This window comes from Thunnus thynnus, chromosome 3, assembly GCF_963924715.1.
Source record: "Thunnus thynnus chromosome 3, fThuThy2.1, whole genome shotgun sequence".
Lineage (NCBI taxonomy): Eukaryota > Metazoa > Chordata > Actinopteri > Scombriformes > Scombridae > Thunnus > Thunnus thynnus.
Genome location: NC_089519.1, coordinates 409,083 through 430,031, shown reverse-complemented (window position 1 = coordinate 430,031; position 20,949 = coordinate 409,083). Strand labels below are relative to the sequence as shown.

At 40.6% G+C, this 20,949-nt stretch overlaps 1 protein-coding gene across 3 annotated transcripts in view; it reads right to left on the bottom strand.

Annotated features, from left to right (window-relative positions):
* ptprdb (protein tyrosine phosphatase receptor type Db) overlaps positions 1-20,949 on the bottom strand; it is a 151,176-nt gene that overhangs the window by 111,542 nt on the left and 18,685 nt on the right. For all 3 annotated transcript variants that reach the window (XM_067578525.1, XM_067578531.1, XM_067578539.1), the window contains exon 3: positions 13,631-13,656. The gene's annotated coding sequence lies outside the window, so the exon portion shown is untranslated. The remainder of the gene's footprint in view (positions 1-13,630; positions 13,657-20,949) is intronic.

Below are 20,949 nucleotides of genomic sequence, written 5' to 3'. Positions count from 1 at the left end.
TCTAATCAGTTCATCCTTAAATCCAAGTGGACATTTATGCCAAATTTGAAGAAATTCTCTCAAGGCATTCCTGAGATATCGCGTTCACATGAATGGGACGGACAGACGGATGTACATACAGGCAACCCAAAAACATAAAGCCTCCGGCCACGGCTGTCACCGCTGCAGAGGCATAAAAATGACTGTGTCTTGTGAAAGATGTTGCTTGTAGTGACAAACAGAGAATGAAAAACCCAACTGCTATTTAATCAAATGTCTATTCCTGAAAGCAGGTTTAACAAACTCTGAGGCTCAGTTTTTGGTTCCAGAGTCAATTTAATCAACTCTGAGTATGTCCACTCTGAGTTTAACTACTGCATCATCGATGGAGCTCCGATACTACAAGTCACCATGGCAACAGGTAAATAAAAGGCTGAGCCTCCATTTTAAACCAGTGATGCATGTGTACTGTGCACTGTGAACATTGATCTTTAAAAAATATAGCAGTGACTGAACCTGAGTCAGAGTGAACAAAACTATCAATAAATTAACACAATAAAGTTGTATTCAGCGTAGTCCATTAAGTCATCATTAACCAGACTTGAAATTCCTTAATTAATCATTTTACATATATTTATTCAGCTTAAGTCCACGTCAGTCCCACCCAAGTATTTTCCACAGTCGATTTTAATGATACCCTCAACATTTCTCAACACAAAAACATGAAAATGTCCTTGATAACTCAACAATACAATTATTTCTCCTTGGATTCTGAGAGGTAAAGTATTTTTTTTGTCAGTTTTTGACAGCGGAAGGTTACTGAAGGGCATTGTGCTGTGGGTGGACATGGTGCATTCATCTACTGTTTTGGGTTGTCTGCCATTGGTGGGCTTCATTCCATTACAAATTGCCACCAGTTGGCAGCAACCCAAATCCAAAATGCTTGCACTGGATAATAAAACAGATTCTGATTGAATGGGCTATGTCATGCTGACATAAAATCCCCAAACCAAGAATCATACAGATACAAAAAAATATCCAGAGTTGTGTAAACAGTAGCCAACGCATGCATCGGTATATGTATGTCTGGGAATGAGAAAGGATTGGTCTTTGCAGCCCTACCCCTAACCCTAACCTGAACCTCAACCCCTAACCCTAACCCTAACCCTAACCCGAACCCTAACCCCTAACCCTAACCTTAACCCTAACCCAAGCCCTAACCCTAACCCTAACCCTAACCCTGGCCCTAATCATGGCCCTAACCCTAACCTAACCCTAACCCTAACCCCTAACCCTAACCCCTAACTCAAGCCCTAACCTTAACCCTAACCCAAGCCCTAACCCTAACCCTAACCCCTAACCCTAACCCTAACCCTAACCCTGGCCCTAATCATGGCCCTAACCCTAACCTAACCCTAACCCTAACCCCTAACTCAAGCCCTAACCTTAACCCTAACCTAACCCCTAACCCTAACCATGGCCCAAGCACTTCAGACCTTCCTCCAAGCCTGTAGTAATGCCCTAGATTGTCAAAAACAGTGTAATCTCTGAAGGTGACCAATTTTGGTTATTATTCCACTAAAAAATAAAAAACCAAACAAACAAACAAAAAGCTTAATTTTATGTGTTGGGTCTTCAAAGTGCTCTCTGAAACTGGGCTTGAATCTATGAAGTGAGAAAATTAAAATTTACAATTTACAATTTCATTTAGCAGATGCTTTTATCCAAAGCAACGCACATCTGAGAGCTGATACACCAAAAAGGAGGGATCTAGTCAGGTGAGAACAACACAAGTAAGTGCTATAAGGCTAAGTTTGAGTCCGATAGGACATAGATGCCAACAGACGGTGCACAGAGGCAGTGCATAGAGTGCGTAGAAGCAGATTTTTTTTTTTGTATTTTTGTTTTTTCTCTACCCTCAGTCCATCAAGTGCAGAGGTGTTTGCAAAAGAGCTGGGTCCTTAGTCTTTTCTTTTAGATTGAGAGGGACTCTACAAACAGAGTTTGGTAACTCGTTCCACCACCGGGGAACTATGGAGGAGAACTAGCCAGTGACTCAGTGCCCTGTTGTGTTGGTGGTGCCAGGCGCCTTTCATTGGCAGAGCGTAGTGAGCGGGGGGGAGTGTGGACCTGGATGAGGGAGTTCAGGTAGGTGGGAGCCGTTTTAGTTGCTGTTTTGTAAGCAAGTGTCAGGGTTTTGAATTTGATGCAGGCAGCAACTGGGAGCCAGTGGAGGGATATCAACAGCTGGGTGACATGCTGTTTTGGGCTGGTTGCAGACCAGCTGTGCTGCTGCATTCTGAATCACCTGCAGAGGTTTGAATGTACATGAGGGGAGGCCTACCAGGAAGGAATCGCAGTAGTCAATGTGTGATATTACGAGAGCCTGTACCACGAGTTGTGCTGCCTGCTCAGACAAGTGGGGTCTGATCTTCCTGATGTTGTACAGGGCAAACTGACAGAACCGAGCGATTGAGGCCATGTGACCCTTAAAGGTTAACTGGTCAACGATCATGACACCCAAGTTATGGGCAGACTTTGTGGGCATGATTTGGGTTGAGTCGAGCCAGATGCTGAATGCGCCAAGTCTGCCCGCAATACAATCCCCCTCTGTGAGTCATGTCATCCAACATTGTGTGTGTGTGTGTGTGTGTGTGTGTGTGTGTGAATGCGGGGGGGGGGGGGGGGGGGGTGTAGGAACTCACTGAACCAGCTGCACACAGAAATCTTAATAAGATTAAAATAAAGAAATAAAAACAAGGATAAAATCTTGTGATTAAATGTTGAGTAATGTAGCAGTTATAGTATCAAAAAATGAATAACAAATGAGTAAAAACAACACAGCGTCTGCTCTTCTGCTCCGGAGTCCCAACTGACAGGAAAAAAAGTGGTGCAGGCACAAAACATACTTCCAATTGAAATACATTAGTTTGAAAGTTGTGCTGAGGGTCACGGAAAAAATGGAAAATTTGTGTCTATGTACATGTGTAGATTAAATTATATGTCACAAACTGCAGAGTTTAAGTTACCTGGAAGTTACCTGTTTCCTGGAACTGAACCCCAGAATTTCCCTCCTCCAGGGTTCACAGAGTTTTCACTAAACCTGAATACTCCCCAGTTCTACAGAGCATTTTATAGTCTTTCAGCTCATTGTTTTGGTGTAACAGCCAATAACTTTTTTTTGTTTTGGTTAAAGCTATAATATGTAATTATTCCACATTAAAATGTCTAAAAACAACTAGACCTATGTTATATATGTTGTTGAGTTGTGTACTTACATTATCCCAAATGTTTCCAACAATTTTCAAACCCAGAGAAATCTGTAATTTAATCAAGTAACGGACCGTTTCATTTGGTCGCATGTCGATGGCGTCATACCTCCTCTACCAAAGAGTAAACACGCACCAGATGCATATGGCGGCGCTGTGTTTGTCCGCTACAATGGCGTCTACCAAAGAGAAACTTACACACACACAAGATAATACATCGGCGTTATGGTTGTTCCACACAAACTGTTATAAATGGACTTTTATTCAGTTTTAAGTCACATTTTCATGATAAATTTAGGTGGTTTTTAACTATATCTTTTAGCCGGAAGAAGGATTTTAGTCGTTGGACGTCTGGATCTTAAGTTATCAGAGAAATAAACTGGACAAACGTTAGCAGCAGCTCGGCTAACAGCCCCTCCAGGAAGTCCGGTGGTCACCAAACATCGTCGGAGAAACACTGATTTTTTAGGTGAAACAGTTTTAATTAGTATTTTTAACGATTTTAATCTGCGTGTACGTTTGTTTCTGGAGAGGAGGAGACCTCTGTGGGTAACTCGGCTCCCAGGAGAAACCTGCCGAACATCTGGATCTAAAGTTATAAGAGAAATAAACTGAACAAACGTTAGCAGCAGCTCGGCTAACAGCCCGTATCAGACGTCCGGTGGTCGCCGTACATCGTCTTAGAAACACTGATTTTTTAGGTGAAACAGTTTTATTCGGTGTTTTACCTGTAATCTCCGAGTCTGTTTGTTCTGGAGAGGAGGAGACCTCTGCAGGTAAAAACATCCTGAATGATGAACACTGGAGTAATCCTATCCCAGTGAAGCTGGTTATTTAACAACCAAGACAACAACTCCCATGATCCCTTGCTACTTCACACCGTCATCACACTCCGTCTTTTGTTATTGTTTTGATTGAGACGCCTAGCGGCTGAAATTACATATTGTGCGTTTAACTTGCACTGCTCTCATCAGTGTTGTTTCAAGCAGCGGTAAAAAGCTTTGATAAACCTGCTGTAGCCTACGTTACCTTCCCAGCACCAATCAACAAGGTTAATGACTAGCTAGTGAACATAGTGAAGCATTTCACTGCTAAACAAACAGCTGCATATTTCCCTCAGGAGTTAGTAGCAGGTCAACACAGATTTACAAGAGGAATGAATATTACAACTCCAAATGAATGCTTATGTTGCTCCTTGTCTGTTGAGTGTGTAAATAGTTTGCTAACATGTTTGCCATATCAACTTTGAAAGGTGATAGTTATGCCAATCTTGTGTTTACAGCTTGCTTGTGCTGCCCCCAAGTGGCCAAAAATCAGTTAATGCAAGTTTAAATAGTCTAGACAGTAAGTATTTGGACAGTTTCTTCTTTTATGTCTTTCAGGCTGTGTGCTTCAGCACATTCAATTTGAAATAAAATAATAGATACTACATTAAAGTAGTAAGTAAAAGTAGTTAAGGTCTCTCAAGTCTTTAATTAGAGCAGATTTGCATCAACATATAAAGAATTATGTGGACAGCTGATAGTGGAGAAGCAGACAATAAACAAGGGGGAGAGAGAGGGGCATGACACACAACAAGGGCCCCCAGGTGGAGTTAAACCAGGGCCATAGTAGTTATGTGGCATACACTGTAACTATCTGGTTACCATGGTGCATGAATATAGTTGTTTTTTTTATCACATGGTGGCCAAAGTTTAGGGGTTTCTGAGCTTCCAGCTGTGTTTCTCTGGTTCAAACTGTATTAAAAGAGAACTCCAGTGATTTAGTGTTACACTCTCATAAAGTTGGATGACTTGCAAAAGACAGATTGAAAGGAAATGGTTAAAACAGATGGAGCAGTGGGAGAGATGTCTTTTGGTGACTTTTGGTCCCTATGGGTCACGTTTCTCATAATGGGTCTAGACAGCATCCTTTAGTTAGACCCTGTATGCCTTGTACACATGTATGTACTTCAGTGTCTGCAGTAGTAGTCTCCCAGTCCAGGCTGATATAACGCTGATGATATCACAAACAAGCTCCAAAACCATGACGACATTAGAAGTGTTTTTCAGGCTATTACTCAAGACTACTTAAACTGAGCTCCGTGTGCAGAACGGATGGAAAGCCCCTTTAAGTTCCAGGGTTTTTCACATAAATGATGATATGTTTCATCCTGTCTCCTGAGAGACCAAACCACTTGATTCTGTTGTTTCTACACTCCACAGAATTACAGGCAAAAGGGTTCAAATGTAAGGAAGGTATTCTCTTCATGGATAGTGGTTGGAGGAAACATGACAGCAGAGGGTGGCTGTAAGCAATCTACAATATAGCAAATTCTATTTAATGGCAGTATAATGACTCGGATTACACAAAGGGCACAAACATCTCTGCTGTTAAACAGTGTCATGTCTTTGTATAATAATCATGGGCCTATTTTAAAACTCTATTTAACATTACAATGTGGAGAAAATCACAATGACTGTTCTCCAGAGCAGCAGACGCTATTGTGTGCTTGGGGTGGCCCTGTAGTCATGGATATATGGTGACAATTCTGAATTATCATTTGGTAGGTGCAACAAATTACTCAGTGGTGTCCTACTTTTAAAGACATATTAGACGCTACTGTGCTCGGGGCAAAAAAGAACGAATGACTGAGAGAGCAAAAGAAGTGAAAGAAAAGCGTCTACAATACAGAGGAGAAGCAAGAAAAATGAACAAGTGTTATGAGGTGAAGATGAGAGAGGGAGATAAAGAGAATTATAGTAAATGAGAAAGGGCAAATGAGATATAACAGGGAGGAAGAGCTTCTAAAGTGGAGAAACTCTGACAGAGCTTTGCCCTGTTCCATCTGCTCAGCTATCATCTTTGAAAGGCAAAATTACACAGTACATCTAATTCCCCCTGCGCAGTTAACATCAAATTGTCTCAGCGCTAACGTCTTAATTCTCTCACTGGCAAAGACAGTGATTGCAGCTCTTCTCACTACGAACCTGCAAAGTTCTGACATTTTTCGCTCGGAGGAAAGCGAGACAGAGCATTAATTTAAGCAGAATAAATAGAGAAAGTTGGCAGAATGTCACCGAGGTGGTGGCGGGTTGAGACCAGCATGACCTGACACCTGCTTTTTTCTCACTTTTGACGAGGTCACAAATGTTAGGCTGATATTGGAATCCCACGAGTGCAGAATAGGAATGCTAGAGCAGAATTAGAGTGGCCACAGAATGACTGCAACGGGTTTCCTAATGAAGCCTCTCAGTCCCTCAGCCAAAGTGACCCATTTTCTCTTTCTCTCTTTTTCTTCTCCCTCTCACTGATACAGCTGCCCCAAATTCTTCACAGGAAAGAATATGCATAAATTTAATTAAAATGGTGAAAATTATTGGGATAGATTCTTATATCCCGTTTCTCCGAGCCATTAGTCCTTGGGTTTGCTTGGACTCCAGTGGGTGAGGAGTCTGATGGGGTCAGACTTCATTCTCGGGAGAAAATGTCACCATGGAGATGGTAAATTGCAATAACACAAATGAACTTTCACTTTAAAGGACAAGATGAAATTGAAAAGATGTTTTAACTGTGTGTGTGTGTATGTGTGTGTGTGTTTGTTTATTTCTGTGGTATCGTTAACTTTTTGTTGTTCAGTACAACACTCTTATTTCCTTTTGGTATTTCTGTAAAACTGTGAGGCAATTAGGACTGCTGTTTTAAGTGCTCACAAGACTTCTTTGATTTGATTGGAATTGGATTGGATTGATTGGAAATGAGAAAGCATTTGAGAGGGTTTATGAAGTAAAAATGTGAGGACTTTGCAGGATAGCAGGGAATTTTGTTAAAGATCTTGCAATTACAAAATTCCCCAGGGCCATTGATTATACAGCGCTCAGACACCTACTATACGTGCACTAGGTTGTTAACTGAGCAGAAGATGATCTGCTTCCATGTGTGGAACGGGCTCAGATTTTCCTCAGGTGCTCATCATCATCATCATCATGGACTGGCTGAGCTCAGATGGATTTCATATCAGCTCATGACTGGCTTCACATCTGGATCATCAAGTTGTGACTTGCAGTTTTGGGCAAGTTACTTGAAAATTGTAATTAATTACTAAGTGCACATTACTCATTGTAAAAGTAATTACTTTACACATTTCTCAGCAGCAAAAGTAACACATTACATTACTCATTACTTTACTTTCATTACTCCTTCAGCTCTGTCAAAGTTGCTTTTGCCTTTAAACAATTCAAAATCCTCCACAAAAAAAATGTGAATAAGATAACTTATGAATCACATTTCTCCTCCTCAGGAGCAGAATGTCAGCTGGATGCAGAGACCATACTGATATCATCCCTCCATTGATCCGGGTAAAACAGCCAGCACATCGACCCTCATGAGTAAAAGTACTGGAGATCAGTAACTGTAATGTAATTACTGAATTTCAACTTGTCATCCCTACTAACTACTCGTTACTGAACAAGTAAATCAGCTACGTTACTGCCCAACGCCGCCACTACACTCTGTTTTGTTTGCCTTTTCTTCCATTTTTTCCAAGAATGTTTCTTCACCAGTAACGCACCAGTGGGCAGTAACACATTACTTAGTAACGTGTTATAATAATGTGATTACTTTTACCAGTAACGATTAGTGTAAAGGATGACAGCTTGAAATTCAGTTATTACATTACAGTTACTTACCCTTCCTGTCTTATCAGGAGAGAAGGAATGAAGGATTGATATCAGTTTGGTCTCTCTGCCTGAGGTTGACGCAGGAGCTGGAGGTGTGCAGAGGCAGTTAGCCAATACCAAAAGAGGAGAAATGAGATAATGACATAACTTCACAGCTGTCTCAGTTGTGTTCTTAGCTGGCTTGCAAACATTAGCCACAGTTACACAAGCCTACATTCAGGAATCATCTGGTTTTGTTGGTAGTTGGAGGGTGAATGAAGCATGCAGTCACTGGGGGCTAACGTTAAGATAGCTGCTGGTTTAAAGATAATGTCTCTTTTTAAATACAGAACATGTTACATGTGTGTTAGGAGGCTTTGAAGTTGTTTAAAGTTACCTTTGAGTGATGGAAGTGAATGATGTTGATGTTATGAATAGTGTAACTAATTATTTATGATGTTGAGTAATTATTACTTTTTCAATGTATTTTCTCACAAGTAATTGATTTCAAGTAAAACTATTCTTTACTTAGAATCTCATGAAATAAATCCAGTCTCTATTGTAAATTCTTTAGTTGTAAGCTGTTGGTTTTTCTGCACTGATGGCGTTCTCTCTTCCCAGGAAGGAGGAGCAGATTTCTCCTGTCATCGCTCCTGTGCCTGTATGAACGTGCATGTGTGTGTGTGTGGGTGTGTGTGTGTGTGTGTGTGTGTGTGTGCATGTGTGTTTGTTTCTTCCCGAGCATCTGCTGTCATCCTGTTGGTGAAAAACGAGGTGCATATAAGTCATCCAGTGAGAGGTAGTCACTAATAGGAGAGAGGCTGCTCCCTCTCCGCTACCCAAGCGCACACAGACACACAAGTTGTGTAGACGGAGACTGGCTGAGACACTCAAACACAAACACACACACACACACACACACACCTCCACCAGCATGAGCTATGGCCTTATTACCAACCTCAGTTCTGTGCAGCCAGTGTCCTCCCGTAAAAGCACAACAACACTGTTTCTATCCTCTATCCTACACATACTCCATCCATCCATCCATCCATCCATCCATCCATCCATCCATCCATCCATGAATCCATCCATCCTTGTGCTCCCTCCTCCTCCTCCTCCTCCTCATTTAGCCCCCACCTTTTCATGGGACTTTTTCTCCTCCTCCTGCCTGCCTCCTCATTCCCCCCCCCTCCTTTCCTCCACATTTCTTTTCTCTTTACCTCATTCGCTCTTTTTCTCCACACCTCCCGCCGCCTCCCCCTCCTCCTTTGTTTGCCACTTCCTTCTCTCCCCACCTCAAGCACCTGATTTCTACCCTGCATTAAAATAGCCTCTTCTGCACCTCTCCCCTCCGCATAGCACCTAACTGATTTACTCAAATTTCCTCCCTTCCCCATATCGCACCCCTCCTTTCTCTCTGCTCCAATCCTACCTTACCCTGACCCCACATCCTTCTCCTCTCCTTTCATTTCCTTTCCTTTCCTCTCCATACTCTTCTAAACTTTCATCATACGCCTCTCCGCTTGATCTATTAATCTCTCTCTGTTCTCACTCTGTCCTCCTTATCCCCTTGGCTCCTTTCCTCCCTTGCTCCCTCCCTCCTTCTCACCCTACTTTCTCCATCTCTCCCGGTCTTAGCACCTGCTGCTGAAGCTGACTAGACTGGCAATGAAATGTGGATGGATAGAAGGATGAGGTGGATGGGAGTGGATGTAGGGGTGGATGTGTGCAGAAATAGATGGAGAAAAGGAAAAAGAGACACTAAGAGCAGAAGGGGTCAGAGAGGAGATGGGAATGTTTGAGGAGAAATATAAAGTGGATAGAAGAGTAGATTGAATAGCATAAAAAGTGCAGAGATATTGTAAAAGGGTTCATGATCTAAAGTGGAGTTGTTCATTTTTAAAAGAAAAGAAATTCCACTACTTCTTTGAGGTTCCTTTGAGTTGTCAGTTTCATCTTTTGCTCTAAATTGTTTGGCTTCTTCCAGAGAACATAACAGCAATCATTTTCTGTGGCTCACTGCTTCACACCCACTGAACACCTCTGTCCACTCATCTGTCATTTCATTTTTGAAAATTGCACCCCGTTTTTTCAAGAGATGTGATAAACCTGACCAATTCACACATTGTATCAAAGTGAAGAAACGTGATCCAAGGGGACTTTGTCTATTTCTTCCTGATGAATGACTTCATGAATGAATTTCATAACATCAGTCTCATCATACTGTGAACATGGATGGTGGGAGAGGAGCAGGAAGTGAGTAGAGGGAAAAGAAATGAAGGCGTCAACCGAGTGATGAGGGAAACGAGGACAAACAGATACTGGATTGCATCTTTTATACGACAGGCACACACACACACACACACACACACACACACACACACACACACACACACACACATACAGAGTTTTGTTTGATGGACGGTGTGTTTGTGTGGTTCAGAGTGTGGGTGTGCTTGACGGGGGGAGGTGTCCTGTCTGTCTGTAACAGGATGTGATAATTAACCTTTTTCCTGCTGAGCAGAGCTATTAAAGCTAAAGCTGTAAAGCAGTTTTATCACAAACACAACCCATTACACAACTTCAGCTGTTTACAGCTGTTGTATACATACAGTGACACTGTGCACTGACCAGTTCACGCAGGGGTCATTCTGCCTGTCCATGTCTATATTTATCTATGTAGCTCATTATCTACTTGTTGATTAGCTTTATATGATTATTTGCTGCACATTAGACTCTTACATTTATGGCCATCCTTGAGAGAAATATTCAAGTTGTTATTATTATTATTATTACTATTATTATTATTATTATTCAAATAGCTCCAAAAACATCAAAACATAAAATGACACCCAGATAAATTAATTGGCCATTCTTTACCTCCCTCTTACTGAACCGACCATCTGGAGCATTTTAACATTTTAACTGACCTGAGGAATGACTGACAGCTACAAACATGCACATAAATCCATGTTGTACTCATAAATAGTGGTGGAAGAAGTAAAGTGAGTTAAAAAAAAAATTTATTAAGAATAAATGTCCTGCACTCAAAGTTAAATTTTTATTTTAAAAATGTAATTTGACTTAAAGGTTCAGTCTGTAGAATTTAGTGGCATCTAGCAGATTGGACCTGTCGGAAATAGATTAAAATATTCATAAGTATGTTTTAATTAATTTAATTTTGCGGCCACCACAGTTTCTCCTACATGCTTTGGGGGCAGGTGGGGCGTAAGGGGGGGGGGGTGATGCTACTAAATCCTTCACACTCGTCCTTTAAGTAAAAGTAAGTATCGAAAAATTAGCAACAAAATGTATCAAAAATAAAAGTCTTCATTATACAGGATGGCCTCTGTCAGTTTATACAGTATTATTATTATTATTATTATTATTATTATTATTATTATTATTATTATTATTATTATATGGTCTGGTTATTTTCTGATGTATTAATATGAAAGCAGTACTTTAATGTTGTAGTTGCAGGTGGATGTAATTTTAACAGCTTTATATACTGTTAGGTATTTTAATCCATGCACTAATTGTATGTTGTCTGTGTGAAATCTTAATCTGCAAAGTGATGAGTAGTTGTCAAATATATGTAGCAGAGTAAAAAGTACAAGAAATGTATGGTAGTAGAAGTAAAATGTAGCATTAAATGAAAATACTACAGTTAAGTGTTTTATACTTGTAATTGTACTTAAATGAATGTAGGAGTTACTTTCCACCACTGCTTACAAAGATGCTGACATGCAGAAAATGAAACAAAGCTCAGAGTGTAAAGTGGAGGGCCAACGTGGCAGATGGGCCAGCAGTAGACTAACATATGACTTTGTGCCCCTGAGTGAGTCTCCAGTATCAGCGCGCCAGCCAAACCTTAGCCACTAATGAGGCTCTACACACAGTCCCAGCAGAGCCCACTCCAAACACTGGGAACCAGACACACACAAGTTGTAGAAACATACTCTCTCACACACACACACACACACACACACACACACACACACACAATATGCTCATACACAACCTTGGGCACCAGAGCAAACAAACACTAAAGGGCACAGTGACACGGCACCAGTGTTTGGTAAAAAACCTTGTAGCTACAGTTGCTGCACTTTTTATGTCTTTTGGCCGACTGGCAGCCCGTCCTCACTTCTGAGGTAGGTGTGGGTGATTTGGACAAGATACAGCAAGAATGATCAGAGCATTATCTCAATATCAATATGTGACAGTATTTAGTGTTCACAATCTAAAAAGTTAACAAATGTTATTTTATTGTTTTTCTGTAGTAAACTCCTATTTTCTATGAGATTATAGCATTCAGATTTTGAATGATCTTGATGGCCAAAGAAAAATAAGACAATCCCTGTGACAGTGGGTGTTGGTCAATGTCTTGCTTTGAGCCAAATGTTCCAGATCTTACCAGTATAGCAGGTACTTTGTGCTTTCATGCTGTGACAAATGAAAGGTCTTAAACACCTTCACAGGTGTTTTCATGTGTTCTGTCTGATTTGACTTCTTCTAAGGCTGAGGTTGGGCCGAGCTATGCTAGGAACTACAGTATGTTCAAACTACATGTATCAGTAAGAATGATTAAGGTGTAAGTTGTCCTGCACATGAAGTGCCAACAGCTGTGTAGGTTTATCATTATAGAGCCCTGAAACTGACAAAATGTAGTAAAAAGAGATCAAAAATTCACACCAATGCAAAAAAAAGTGTCAAACAAGGTGATTAAAAAAACAAAAACAAACAAAAGAACAAACCAAGAAGAACAACGCTGCATGCACACCACATGGTTCTCACACTGTTTACTGCAGTCAGACGTGCTGAAGGTCAGACACACTCGTACGGCGTTGTAGCACATTTCATTTTCTTTTCAAAGTATTGTGAGTCTGCTGATATTATTACCAAGCATCTCAGCCTGAAAGTAATAAGTTTGAGATATACTAAAGCTGAAACCTGTAACCCATAAATAAACAATAACAGTGGCCTTTCCTTTTAAGAACTGTGAGGCTTTTTTTGTTCACACACACACACACAGTTATGACTAACAGCTTGTGACAGGCAGTCAGTTGTAAGACACTGAGGAAGAGGATTTACTCTGTTATTACTATTTGTGTGCACTGTGCAGAATTACTACACAGCTCTTATGATATAACTTATTGATTAAAGTTATATATGAACAAATAGAAGGACGTGATGTGTTTTTCACGCTGTAGGAAGTGTTGATTCAGTTCAACTAATGATTCTGTTCATTACAGAAGAATCTGCTGATTATTTCCTCGATTCATCAATGAATTGTTTCTCTATGAAACATCAAATAACCCCAATTACAACATTCCAAAACTCAAAAATATTTCATTTACTATCATGTATAATAAAAAATGCAGCAAATCCTCATATCTGAAAAGCTGCAAACAGTAAATGTTGACATTTTTACATGAAAATGACTGAAACGAGATTAATTTAGTTACGATGGACTAGTCAGGTCCAGATCTGTGTTGTGTGATGATGGTTTTAACCAGCGGAGTGCAGTGGAAGTGTTACCCAGCATGTCTCTTTGTTATCTTAACACAATGTTATTGTTTTACAGTGAACAGGATCCTCAGCCAAATACATTTTGAGGACGCAGATTGTTTCGTGATACACACACTCTGCCAAGTGCTGATGGCGTGCTGGGTTTATGGGTTGAAAATCAGAGGAAGAAAGTACAAGAGAAGGAAAACACAAAATGAGACTCTCTCTTACCTTAAGAAGCACTTCAACACGTCAAACTGCAGAGACAAGGAGCAAAGAGGGGGAGAAACAAGGGAGAGAGGGAGGAACATGAGAGAGAGAGAGAAAAAAAAGATTTAATAAAGATTACCATAGGGTGCAGCTGCAGAACAACAACTTCCCAAGACACTCAAAAAGGTGCTCGAGTGAATTTCATCTCACAAGCAGGCCTGTTGTGCTTTTGTCTGTGATGTTTTTTCATTCTTTCAGGTTGCTTTTATTTCACAAACTACTCTACGACTACACAAATGCAAATTCCTACAATACAATATAAGTCCTTCCTCCACAGATATAAACCTCAGCCAGATAAATTCAATCATCTCTGAATGGAAAGGTGGGAAATTACAGTATAGTCACACAATGCATGCAGATCACTTGAACTCAGTTTAGATAATTGTATTTAACTAAATCACAAATTATACTTGTATGTATTATACCTCAGCATGCCTCAGCAAGTACGTCTACATGCAGACGTGAAGTGAAACAGTCTCTGCTGCACTGAATACCTTTTGACAGTTGCATCATTAAAAAGAGTCATAAAGAGGCTGCTCTTAAATCTGCTTTAGAGGGAACCGTTTAAGAACTTTTAGAGTTTTAAAAAATGAAAAAAAAAAAAAGTCCAGAAATAGCCTTCATGGATTTGCTGAATCTCTGGAACCAGAACAATATTTATTTCTCTCTTCCCTTCCCTCTGCTGATCCAGACTTCAAACCCCAGTGGAGCGAAGTTGGAAGTGGGGAGATTCTACTGGTTTGTTAGGTGTTATTCTTCTCTGTCTTCCCTGGCCAACCACTGGCCTGCTGTACTTCACTTTGCTGCACTCTCCTGGCTATGACACATGTGGCCTTGGAAAGACAAAAACACACCCATGACACACAGTGAGATTACAGCTCCGTAAAGCAACCAAGGAAATGTTAGTTTCAAATCCAGGTGCGAGCAGATGCTATCTCTCCACTTGGTTTCTAAGAAGGTCAACCAAATAAAAAAGGGACCAGTTTATTTCACTGTAAAGAGAACTTCAATGGACAATTGATGTATTTCAGACTCTTAAAACTGTCGGTGCAATAAGGAGCACATGGTGGTACAGTAGAGTTCTACAGGTTTACTGCAGAACTTCAGACTTTTATTAATGAAGGTTAACCTCAGTCTGATTCCAGACACCCACATCTATGATGTGTACACTGACTCATAGGTCCAGTGTTTCCACCAGGAAGAGTAGCTGTAGGTTAGCTACTCTACATAAAAGAAAATCAAATCAGGAGTAGACGTACAGAATAACAACTTGTAAATCAACATATTTCTTTAATCAATGTACAAGACTCCTAATAACCCCTACTGCAGTGTCTGTGTGGACTGAAAGTCCTGCCAGCAGGACAGATATGTTTGAACAAGTGTGGACCAACTGAAATGACCTCACACGGCCAACATATCCTCTCCGGGGGTCTAAGACTTAACACGTGTCTATAAACATACAGAGTGCACGTGTACATACTGGGACAATAACAGATACAAGTATTCAAATCATCATTGTATACTGTTTATGATTTCATAAATGCAATGACCAACAGCATACACATTGTGGAACAGTGTTAGGCAACAGCGTTTCCACCTGTCAAAGATGATTTGGTCTGAAGAATATTTCAGACTTCATACTTCAGTAAAACTATTTTGAAAGAAGTTAACAAGAAGCTGTCAGAGATCAATGTGCTATTAGAATAATTAGAAAGTGTTGAAAAAATAAAAGAAAATGGCTACAAAAAGCAACAAACAGCACGTCTGTGTTACCATCATCATACACGGCACTGCAAAGTTTTCCAGTCATGAAAGAATGTTGTAATACTTTATGAAGATGTTTGTCTCAGTGTTATTAAGAAAGGAGCCTCGTTCACATGCACAACATCATCAAATCTGGTTTAACCAGTAAATATAATCTGTAATTAACCTGAGAACAAACAACATTACACCATATAAATACACTTTAGAAACAATCTGACATTCAAACACACACACACACACACACACACACACACACACATACACACACACACACACACACACACACACACACAGACACACACGCAAAGCGATCGGAGTGTTTCATTAGTGAGGAGCAGATAGATTATACTCCCGAAGGAGACATTGACCAAGAGGCCATTGATCTACTGAGCTAAGCCAATCTGTGTGTGTGTGTGTGTGTGTGTGTGTGTGTGTGTGTGTGTGTGTGTGTGTGTGTGTGTGCGTGTGGAAAGTAGCCTACTGATGGAGTCTTTAAGTTGTTCGAGTAAGCACAGTAAATCTAATCCAGTTGTGTTTAATGGAGAGAGAAAGAACGAGGCTGTTGACATATTCATTAGGTCCAATTACTCTGTCCAATCACTGCCATCTCACTCACTCAGAGAGAGAGAGAGAGAGAGAGAGAGAGAGAGAGAGCATCAGCAATATTTATGTCTTGGCAAAACCACCACGAGGAAAGATTGATGGTACTTAAATGATAAATAAAAAACATATTTATTCCACTTAGTGAATGACAACGTGGTGCATTTGGAGGCATCTAATATCATTTGATCTCATTCAAGCCTGGCAGAGTACTGAAGTGTAAATCAATCTGGCTAAAACTGGAATCACTAAATTATACAGTCTTATTGATGATTCAATAAAGATCGTTGGCTCAGGGGTTGTAATCATGACTAATGGTAATAATACAATGACAGCCATATTACCCATAACGAGTTAGTTGTAAACACTAACAATCACAGACAAAGACTGGAAAATGCTATTTCTGGTGACATATCATCTGCTTGTGTATGTGAGCGCGCTTGAATGTTTCTCATCTACACTGTAATTAGCTTTCTAGCTTGTTCTCTTACATTGGATGTGAAGGTAATTGGGGCTTTTGGACACTCACTCTCAATCTCTGTCAGTGTAAGTGTGTGTGTGTGTGTGTGTGTGTGTGTGTGTGTTATGTCTATATTCTGGAGGATGGCCAAACCATTACTGCGTGCTCAGCCTGCTCTAAAGCAGCTTGTGATTCATTAGTAATGAGTCCATTTGCAAACTAAATGAGTGTTTGAGTGGCCGAACGGCGACGTGTGCGATGATTGTGTCCACTTACTCTACTTACTGTTACTCTAATATTTTGTAGTAAAGCATGTAAAACACACCCACTCTCTCTCTGTCTCTCTCTCTCTCTCTCACACACACACACACACACACACACACTAGAACACACACACAGAATCACGCTGTAATGTTTTGCAGATGTAAAGTATGTTTGCATGCGTGTGTTTGTTCAGGCAGCACGAGAAGCTCATGTGGAGATAATGAAGTCAGTCAGTTGTGTCATTAATTACTGTTTTACACCTGCTTGTCTCAGCTAATTAGACATGCTGACACACACACAAGTGTACGGACACACTCTCACAACATGCGCACAACAAACGCACGCACGCAGGCTTTATACAATTACACTCGTTTTGCCGGCACACACGGAAACACACATGCTGTCACACTCATGCACAAACTTCCAGACAAGTTTTTTTACACCGACGAGTCAAAAATACATTCTCATTTTCACTTGGAGGAAGGTGAGATGCCGCTGCTAAACACAGCATGGATCGGGGATCTCTCTCTCTCTCTCTCCCTCTCTTAGTCTCACATATAAACACATCTCTCCGTACACCTCCTTCTTCCTTTCTCACTCACTCATTCTCTTGTCCTTGCACTCTTCCTGTCTCTCAATACACTGTACAGTCTGTTCTCTGGTTCACTCACACCACACACACACACACACACACACACTCTTTAAACTCTTCTCTCAGTGTGTGTGAGACAGAGTGTGTGTGTGTGTGTGTGTGTGTGTGTCTCCTCCCAGCCCGTTTCTCAACAAAGGCCACAGCTGCTGCCGGTTTGCTGAATAAAAGATGACAGAGCCATAATATCAGGAGATTACCAGCTAACGAAACAATGATTTTGTCCAATTTAAATTGTGATATCAGTTGCATCACAAGCACTTCACATGTCAACTGTGATATGATAATGTTTGCAACCAAATGAAAACAGTTTTCATCTGCACAGAGAGACTCCCTGACTCTGCCTCTCTCCTCCTTTTGTTCTCTCACTCCTGATCTCGCTCTCTCTCTTTCTCTCCACACATTTGCTCCCGCTCTCTCGCTCCCTCCCTCTGTCTCTCACACACACACACATTCACACACACACACACACGCACACACACGCACACACAGAGCACGTAGAGCATATGGCTATTTCTCTCCTCTTTGAAGGGTTGCTTTGAAGCTATGGCACCCGTATCGATTGGCGCTCAGATGAGCTCGCTTCGCCAGAGCCCTGCGATTATCTGTCGCTTTATTTCAAACAGAGCGCAAGAGAGGGGGGCTTACACACCCATCACTCACTCATACTCTCACAGTCAGTTATACACTCATACATGAAGCTCACACACACACACACACACACACAAACACGCACACACACACATGCATCCACACACAAACGGGGATAATGAGATGAGCTTACACTCTGAATCCCGATACTTAAGGCAAGCTGCGCTTCAGAACTGACAAGTGAGTGGTGAATGTTAAGAGAGTGAGGACATAGCGATAGAAAGAGACTATAAAGTCTGGCAAAGTGATGAAACTTAAGAGAAGAATTTCCCCCCACGGCATCACTCTGATTTAAAAAAAAAAACTGTTCTTCCATAGGCATTATGAAAATCAGTTTGTCAAAATGAACATGGAAACTAGAATCAAATTTAATTTTGCACAAGATTGAGCTCAGGGTCAAGGTTGGCAGCTGCTGGTCAACTTCTTCAATGAACACACACACACACACACACACACACACAATAAAAAAAAAATAAAAATAAAAATCTCAGTTCTCATCAAACAAAAGCATGGCCACTATGGTCTGCTTCTGCAGACTGCAGAAGGGATTATTCAAAGAGGGACTTTCTGCTTCATGCCCATAGGAGTAAGACAGAGAGTGAGCCAGGGTGACATGAAATGTTAATGGTCTGCCCAGAGCAGCAGAACTTCATAAAAGACTTGATTTAGAAACTACAGTGGCTTTCAGGAACAATGAACACTGTCAAATCGCACAGAGAGTTAGAAACACACACACACATGCACACACATGTGACATACCACTCCTACTTTTGATTAAAACCAGGGGCTGCACTGCTCCGTAGTTATTGAGAATAAACATTTATGAGTGTAATTCATGTGCTAAAGAGTATCTCTCCTTTAAGCAGTAAAACAACAGGAAACAGGCACACACACACACACACACACACACACACAGAAAGATGGTACACAGCTGACTAAACATACAGGTATACTGTAATACCAGCAACATTTTACAATCACAAACACTCACATGCTGCTTCAATCCTTACCATTAATCACTCAGTTTACACTAACAACTTAATGAAGCAGGAATGTTTATATTCACTGGCTCAGGGTTCAAGAAGATATATGTTTGAGATGAATTCAATGAGGCCACACACACACCAGATGTAATGATCTTGTTGTGAATGTTTGTTTATTCATGATGCTGAGGAGGGGTGATCACGAAGCTGACATTTAGTCTGTGTTTGAGAGGATAGACACATGTACACATACTGCTGTGGTTTATTAGACATGAAAGACTAAACTAAATGAACAAAAAGAAACTCTCTATATGGACATGTTGGTAGGAGTTTTAAAAGGGCCCTTACATAAACCATAAAAGGCATTAAGAAAAGCAATGCAATGCAATAAAGGTGTGATATGATCACCAGCAAATCACTTTAAGCTTACTGAGGTTCTGGTTTTCCAATGTGAGAGCACTGAAGCCCACCTCAGACCACCTCAGACCACCTCAGACCTCAGACCTCAGACCACCTCAGACCACCTCAGACCACCTCAGACCTCAGACCTCAGACCTCAGACCACCTCAGACCACCTCAGACCTCAGACCTCAGACCTCAGACCTCGGACCAGAGACCAGAGACCAGAGACAGGGCCACCGGTCAGGAACGGCTAAGCTTCATTTATAAGGGACATTGTCATGATGTGATGACATCATGTTATAATTATACAAAATTCTGATTACAAGCAAATTTTAATTTAATTAAAAACTAACACAATTAGTTTTGTGTTTTTTTGTTTGTGTTAAAGGTGTACTTCAGACCATGAATGTCCATCGTACAGATGTAGAAATATTTTGTTGTATCAGTGAAAACTGGATGAAAACTATAGACGACCGTCCATCCATCCAATAGTTGTTGAGATATTTCAGTCTGGACCAAAGAGGTTGACAGATGGACTAACGTTGCCATCCTTAGAAATATTCAACTAAGAATGCTCAAAACTGAAGCAGCAGGCCGAAGATGTGCTGATTTTTAGTTCCTAGAATAAGAAAACATCCAAAAACTCTGAATCTTACATTTCCCATAATGCTTCCAACAGCATTTTTTGTCAAACCTTTCTCGGCTTGTAAAGGCCGAGGTTGTAATGCAGGATGACATCATCAGTCAGGGTCATTTTCTTTGACATGTGAAAGCTCCTTAAGAGAGACAGAAGACATTATACAATATATATACAAACCCAACAGTCCTATCACCATGGCGATGCAGTCCAACACTTACGTAGCACAATCTTAGACGACTGCAGCCACTTTCAGCTACAACCCTCAGGACACAGGTACAGAGTCCCCTGATGCCATAAAATATCTAATCAGTAGGGGTTAGGGCTACACTTTATTATTTATTATATCTATTTATTTAAGCCTGATTCAGTCCTCACCATCGAATACCTGGTGATCCTTTTAATGTAGCTTCTATTGTGTTTTAATGTGTTTTAATGTGTTTTAATGTGTTTTAATGTGTCCTGTCTGGATGTGATATGATTTGTTTTAATAGATTTCTGTACATGCACACCAAAGACACATTTCTGCCTTTTGCACAAAGTAAACAATAAAGAATTTTCTATTCTATTGAAAAAAAAAGTGCCGCCCGTTCTCTTATATTTATTCACATTTTTATCACCTATGTCCTGGTCATGTATTTTGAATCAACTGTATCTCTCAGATGAAAAGTTTTTTATGGGAGAAATGATTCAACCATTACCTGCTCAAGGTTAACTATCAGTCAGGGATGTTTGCCTCGGCTCGCTAAATGGAGTAGATTTTTCTCACAGCTGTTTCAAACCAAACACAATTTTCTGCGTGGTAAATGTGTTTATATTAATGTGTGTTGGTGTGTATGTACAATCCATACTGTATGTGTTAAGTGAATG